Source organism: Sinocyclocheilus anshuiensis, unplaced genomic scaffold (assembly GCF_001515605.1).
Source record: "Sinocyclocheilus anshuiensis isolate Anshui unplaced genomic scaffold, SAMN03320099.WGS_v1.1 scaffold1441, whole genome shotgun sequence".
Taxonomy (NCBI): domain Eukaryota; kingdom Metazoa; phylum Chordata; class Actinopteri; order Cypriniformes; family Cyprinidae; genus Sinocyclocheilus; species Sinocyclocheilus anshuiensis.
Genome location: NW_015548260.1, coordinates 67354 through 75124, shown reverse-complemented (window position 1 = coordinate 75124; position 7771 = coordinate 67354). Strand labels below are relative to the sequence as shown.

The window sequence follows — 7771 nt, the reverse complement described above, 5'->3', positions numbered from 1 at the left end:
GGATTAATTGAAAACTTCACGGGATCTCATGTCTGCCGATTTTGTCTTGCAGACAGGTTCCAGTTTCAGACCACAGAAGTAAGATCTGGACTTTTTCAGAGAGAGATAAAGAACAGCACACTCTGTATGTTGGGACAGTTTTGTCAAGTCCTACTCCCACTCCTTGCTATGGTGTGAAAAAACAGTGTGCACTATCTGAAAAACTTCAAAATTTTCATGTAACATCTGGTTACCCACCAGATGTATTACAAGACCTTCTTGAAGGTACTGTTCCAGTGGAACTGGCATTGTCACTTCAAGCCTTTATCAAGAAGAAATATTTTTCTCTTGAGGAGCTCAATAATTGCATTCGAAAGTTCGGTCCCACTTTATATTAAGTGGCCTTAACTACTATATGTACTTACGTCAAAAATAAGCACAATGTACTTATTGTGTTCATATTGTATTGCAAAACACTTTTGCTGCTATTGAGGTGGGATACGTTTAAGGTTAGGGACAGGTTTGGTGGTATGGGTAGGTTTAAGGGTGGGTTAAGGTGTAAGGGATGGCTCAAAAGTGTAATTATAAATGTAATTACAGAAATTAATTACAGATGTAATTAAATGCAGGTTTTTTAAAATATAAGTACAATGTAAAAACATGTATGTACACAATAAGTGCATTGTACCAAATTATTAATTTAAATGTAAGTAAGTTGTTAAGGCCACTTAATATAAAGTGGGTCCGAAATTTCCCTTATCAGTGGAGTGACCAAAAAAATCGTCCATATTTGATTCCTGCTCATTTTGCCACAAAAAGATCTGTAGGAGGTAATGCACATAAAAATTGGTGTCTGTTGTGTCTGTTGCCTCTCATGATAGGCTTGAAAGTCCGTGAGGATGATGAAGTGTGGCAGATGTTAATGACCTTAAAATACATTGTGGAACTTGTGATGGCCCCAGTTCATACAGAGCAGAGCATTTGCTACCTTGACTCTTTGATTTCTGAGCACCGACACAGATTTCTGGAAGTTTTTCCTCAAGAAAAGCTTCTTCCCAAACACCACTTTCTCGAGCACTACTCTGAACTAATTCAGAAATGTGGTCCTCTGGCAGCCTTATGGACCATGAGATTTGTAGCTAAACATGGCTTTTTCAAAAAAGCTGTCGAACAAACAGGCTGTTTCAGGAACATACTGCTGTTCCTTGCAAAAAAAAAAAAAACATCAGCTCATGATTGCATTGCATCTCCATGAATCAAATGTGATCAAGTCATCACGTTCGGTCACAACAACTTCACAAGTCTCTGTGGACATCCTAAAGGATGACATAAAAGATTTGGTGCAACATAGGTATCCACGTGTCACAATGGTACATGTTTCAAATAATGTGTGCTTATTAGGCACCAACTATAAACCTGAAATGTTGCTATGTCATGGTTTCACTGCAGACGTGCCAGACTTTTGTGAGGTGTTACAGTCTATCTTGGCTTGTAATGAACTGGTCTTTGTTGTGAGACTTCTAAGCACATGGTACAATGAGTACCTTAGGAGCTATGAGTTGGAACACACAGCCACCTTTCAGTTACTTGAGCAAAGAGAAATGGTTGACTACTATCCCCTGGCTGCTTACACTGTTGCAGGAAGACGACTGACTACCTTAAAGCACCATATTTGCCCCTCTTTTTAGGTGCATGATAATCAGAGTTAATGCTGTAGTGTACATTTTAATTAGGATGATTTGTTTTAATTGCTGCTTTTTCTGTTGCAGATGTGTACCCCAACAAAGCTGCAAATTATTTTTGAAGAGAATGACATTCGCAAATTGGTTCTGCCCTCAGGCATCCCCAGTAGAGGCAGAGGCCAGTCCTGCCCAGAGCTGGAGGTCAACTCTTTGAAAAGAAAGAAAACAAATGAAAAGTCTTGCCCCAAAGGCATGAAAAGACCAAGGAAGGCTGAATTAAACTACTTGCCCCCATTTCCATTTGGGGAAACCAAGGAAACTTTAGAGAAGGAGAGAGTTGATCTTCTTAAAGAAATTCAGAAGAAAAACAACAAAAAGGTCATTGGTTTGTCAGGGTTGGGGATGAAGGAATGAGGCGAGGACTCAATCCCAGAAGGAAATAAGGCTTTTATTAATAATGAAATAAAACAAAACAAACAGAAAATACCCCGTAGGGGAAACCGACTGGCAAGGCAGGACAAGGCATGGCAGGACAAAAGGCACACACAACATTCGACGACGAACTCGCACAGGACTGCAAACCTAAGGATTATAAATAGGGAGCAAATGAGGAGGGTAATAAGGGAATCACAGGTGGGGCAAATTAACCAATAATCAGGTAACAAGATGGGTGGGGTTAGACAATTGACATGAGAGCACATGGCACAAGAAACTAAACAAGACAAAAGCCATGTGCTCACACAAAACAAAAGCACAAGCACATAGCCAGCAAAACGAATCACAAGCCATGTGCTTGAACAAAACAAGACACGAACACGCAGCTAAAGAGAATACTCATAAGCCGGAACCGGAGGGACGGACCAGGGAGGTTCAGGCAGTACAGGAACCCTGGCGGATGACCAGGATGGGGCCGGTGGGTCGAACCAGGCAGGCTCAAGCACCTCTGGAGTCCCGGCAGGAGACCAGGGTGGAGCCGGCAGGACACGGAGCTTGAGCTTGAGTGGAGCCGGCAGGGCAAGGAGCTTGGGTGTCTCCGGCAGGTCAAGGAGCTTAGGCAGAGCCGGCAGAGCAAGGAGCTTGGGCGGCACCGGCAGGGTAAGGAGTCTGGGTGGCGCCGGCAGGGCAAGACACATGGGCGTAGCCGGCATCAAGGGTAGAGCCAGCAGGGCAAGGAGCATGGGTGGCTCTGCGACGGCATCAGGCTCTGGGATGGACTCCAGGCCTTGAAAGACGGAAGAAGCCTTCTTCCTCCCCCTCCTTTGTTTCCGAGAGTGTGACACTACAGCTTCGTCGTCCACCTCCGGGGGCACTGCAGCTTCATCGGGCGCCTCTAGGGGCAGTGAGGCGGACCCATTCTTCCTCCTCCCCCTCCTCCGTCTCTGAGATCGGGGCACTGCAGTGTCGTCGGCCACCTCTGGGGGTGCTGCAGCTTCGTCAACCACCTCTGGGGGGGCGCAGCACCTTTGTCAGGCACCTCTGGGGATGCTGCGGCGCCTCCGGCCACCTCTGGGGCCTCTGAATCTGAACAAGACATGAGTGCCGGGATCCGAACACCACGCTCCAACAAGAAACAAGGCACGCCGACAAGAGAGCACACGGCTCGAGCACACTCGAAGCTGCGTGCTCACAAGAAAACAAGACAAGACGGGAGTGCCAGGGCTCCATCACAAAACCATGAATAAACTAGACCGAAGTGACAGAACCCTGACACTACCCCCTCCCCAAAGAGACACCACCTGGGAGGGGCGGGAGGGCTGAGCCAGGGAGACTCAGACAGTTCAGAAGTCCTGGCAGAACGCCAGGGTGGAACCAGAGGGATGGACCAGGGAGGTTCCGGCAGTTCCGGGGTCCTGGCTGAAGGCCAGGGTGGGACTGGAGGGACGGACCAGGGAGGTTCCGGCAGTACAGGAACCCTGGTGGATGACCAGGGCGGGGCCGGTGGGTCGAACTAAGCAGGCTCAAGCACCTCTGGGGGCGCTGCAGCCTCTTCGCCTCGAGAATTTCCCTGACGAGCTAGGAAGTGGACGAATCCTTCAAATGTCAGGTGATCCAGCCCCTTCATTCTCCACCAGTTGAGGGGTTCATCCAGGGCACTATTAAAAAGGTCCTTGAGGGCCGCATCATTTAACACAAACCCCTCCGCAGCACCGGTGAACTCCAGGGCAAACTTCCTCATGTCAGTCCCCTGCTGTCGGAGGGAGCTCAGGTCCTTGAACTGGAAAATGCGCTCATAGAGGGGGCTGGAGAGAGTGGAGACAGGTCGATGGCGCAAGCCCTTCCTCTAATGGCGAGATCGTTCTGTCAGGGTTGGGGATGAGTCGAGGACTCAATCGCAGGAGGAAATAGGGCTCTTATTAATAATGAAATAAAACAAAACAAACAGAAACTAATCTGGACAAGACACGAGTGCCGGGATCAAAACACAACGCTCCAACAAGAAACAATGGACTCGACAAGAAACAAGAGAGTGCACGGCTCGAGCACACTCGAAGCCGCGCACTCACAAGAAAACAAGACAAGATGGAAGTAATTATCGGACCTAAAACCTCCGCAAGTAATAACCTAGAACACTGTCTAAGACTCGATGGCTGCTCTGTCAATTCTTCGTCATCAGTTAGGAACCTAGGTGTGCTATTTGATAGCGATCTTTCCTTTGAAAGCCACATTTCTAGCATTTGTAAAACTGCATTTTTCCATCTCAAAAATATATCTAAATTATGACATATGCTCTCAATGTCAAATGCAGCAATGTCAGTTCATGAGTTCATGACCTCAAGTACTTGCTACATCGTTAGAAGAATAGCATCTACGCTAATATTAGTCTGTTTCTTTCTTATTCAGAGGTCACCGTAGCCACCAGATCCAGCCTGTTCCAGGTCAGATGGACACTGCAGTCACCCGGATCCAGTACGTATCCAGCCCAGATGGTGGATCAGCACCTAGAGATGACCTTGACAGCCCTGAATGTCAGAGGAGATCAGGACAACTAGATGAGCCCCAGAAACAGATCCCCAGTGAAGACCTTGTCTCCTAGACGGCCACCGGGACAAGACCACAGGAACCAGTTGAGACATTGCTGCAGCCTGGAATTTAACTGCTGTTTTCGTCTGGCCAGAGGAGAACTGGCCCCCCGACTGAGCCTGGATTCTCCCTAGGTTTTTTTTCCATTCTGTCACCGATGGAGTTTTAGTTCCTTGCCGCTGTCGCCTATGTCTTGCTTAGTTGGGGACACTTAATTTCCAGCGATATCGTCGACTTGATTGCACAGATACTATTTAAACTGAACTGAGCTGGATGATGACATCACTGAATTCAATGATGAGCTGCCTTTAACTGGAAATTGAGTGTTTACTATTGTCATTTTGCATTACTGACACACTATCTTCATATTTAATGCTGTAAAGTTGCTTTGACACTATCTGTATTGTTAAAAGCACTATATAAATAAAGGTGACTTGATTTTACTTGTCAGTGCTCCATCACAAAACCATGAATAAACTAGACCGAAGTGACAGAACCCTGACATGGTGAGATAATGGAGAAGACTTTCTCCTATTGAAGATTAGAAATCATTAATCACTGCCCTGCTGTCAAAGATTTAATGGAGAGATGGTCAGCTCTTTTTTGTGAATCTGAGATAAACCTTAGTTATTCTTTTGCTGGCTTGATGGTAGTATGTAGGTACTTAGAACTTTTGTAACTCATATTTCATTCATTAAAAACAATTAGATATTTTAATTTAATTAGTATAGCATGATGTGTGTGTGTGTTCATGCAGGTGTTGTTATCAAAAAAAAGTGTTTATTTGACTACTGAATCTTAAATGTGTTGCATTTTATTTTTTATTTTCTTGGTCTTAGATTAAGAATGAGTTCAGAAGGGTAACCACAATTCCCCTGGAGCCAACCTTTCTGCAAAAACTGGACCTCTACACTCCAAAGCTCCTGGATTTTTTCAAAATGAAGGATGGGGATGCAGGCATACAAATTAGAAGTGTGCTAGATTCACTCTGCCAGGTAAATGTATATATTACACATCTGATATCCTGCTGCTTCCTGACTTAATAGATATGCAGATGTATGTAGATGGAAGTGTACACTGTTAATTTTCACTGCAATTTACTTTTGTTTTCATCAGCAAGTTGAAGATAAGCGAGATGCTGTGATTCGCTGCCTGCTTTCCTACCTGGGAGAATCATCTGAGCTCATTGAAGCCTACCAGGTACATTAATAGGCAAATTCAAATTTAGTTTTGACTTCGGATATGTACAGTACTACAAAAGACTAAGGCACATTAGTGTTTTCATCCCCAAAAGTGTTTTTTACTTTTCATATCTTTGTGCTGTAGTTTGTCAGTATTCTCTAAAAAATGGTGCTATATAGTACTAAAAGTGGTTCTTTGGCTTGTAATCATAGGAGAACCACTTTAAGTGCTCTTCAAGTTCTTCAGCGGTTCTTCACTGGTTCTTTTTTTTAGATGACTGAGGTGCTATATAGCACCGTTACCGTATACAGAACCTGTTAAGCCCCTGTATGGTTCTTCAGTGGTTCTTCTGTGGTTCTTTGGGGTGGTTAAGATGCTATATAGTACCACTGCTGTGCAAAGAACCTGTTAAGCCCCTTTAAAGGTTCTTATAGAGCCAACTGTTGGTTGAACTGTTGGTACTGTTTAGCACCATTTCTGTCGAATAAATAAAATGCTATATGGCACCTCTTATGGGTTCAACATAGCACCATTTGACAAAGGTGCTGTAGAGCACCTTTAAAGATATAGTGCTATATAGCACCAAAAGTGGTTCCCCTATGATTATGAGCCAAGAACCACTTTTAGTGCTATATAGTACAATTTTTTTTTTAGAGTGTATGAAACACCAGTTTACATTCCTAAGCATCCATTTTGCCATTATTTGTAATAATCCAGTGAGATTTTTGTATGCACATGGAGTCTGACAACAGTTGGTGCTCCACAGAAGATCTGGTCTCACCATCATTGAGTCTGTCTATTATAACATGAAGAAAGAGATAAAACAGGAACAGCCTAAATCAAGAAAAACTGTGGCAATGTCTGCAAAATGCTTAAAAAAATGTACATGCAAAGCTACCGGAAAAACGATATTGAGTGTACCTAGGCCAAAAACTGCTTTAAGTGCAAAGGGTGATCACACAAAAAATGGATTTAGTCAATAGAAGGTACATGAAAATCAATTTATGAATGCATTTTAAAGGCATCCCCACTTTACAGAATTTTTACACAAGAGCCTAAAACACTTTCACAGTACTGTAGCTTTGCAGGTAGTTTTTTAAGTGTCTTGAAGACACAGTTATTCTGGATTTAGTCTTAATTTTTTCCCTCTTTCTTCATGTAATAACAGATTTAATGATGGTGAGACCAACTCTCTGTGTGTACAGTATTGTAACCACTTTGTACTTATTTGTGTATTTGACAGGATGTCAGCAGAAACGTGATTAAAGATAGCTTCACCAATCATGTAATGACGATCATTGTACAGGGCAGCACTGCAGGAGAGGAAGATGCCAACATAGAACAGAAAATCTTTCTTGGGCTGGATACTTTAAAATTTTCTCCAATAGTTAGCTCTTTGCATAGAAAGCTACTAATATAAGTCTGCTATATTTGGCCATTTTGTTTGACACTTACACTTGCATTTTGTATTTGCTCATTTGTTCAGCAAGTGAGAATGTTGTAAAAATGGTTGGTTAATGTAACTTAGAGCAACGTTTGTACTATACTGTACTGTTTAACAGAAACATTGTAATGCAGTGTAATGTGAGTAATGCAGTGCTGCTAAAGAAAACAGAAGCAGATGTTTATTTGTTTTATCGCAGTGTTGTATGTTAGATCACAGTTAAGCATCTCATGTTAAATTGTTGTTCTCTGTTATATACAAAAATAAATCTGTGATAGGATAAAGATGCTGAACCATTTTGGCCAACAGCAGTTAATCTTAATGAATGTGTCCATTCATTTTTATTCACTTGTTTTATCATTCCCTTTGTTTAATCTGTTTTTTCAAGAGTTTATTTCAAATAAAAGTACACAAAGAAAATGTCTGTCAGTGTTTATTTTATTGAAAACATCAGTAGTAATAC

General features: G+C 43.0%; 1 pseudogene; it reads left to right on the top strand.

The window, feature by feature from the left end:
* Window positions 1–240: 240 nt before the first annotated feature.
* LOC107655532 (uncharacterized) lies at window positions 241–7284 on the top strand (annotated as a pseudogene).
* The last annotated feature ends 487 nt before the right edge of the window (window positions 7285–7771 follow it).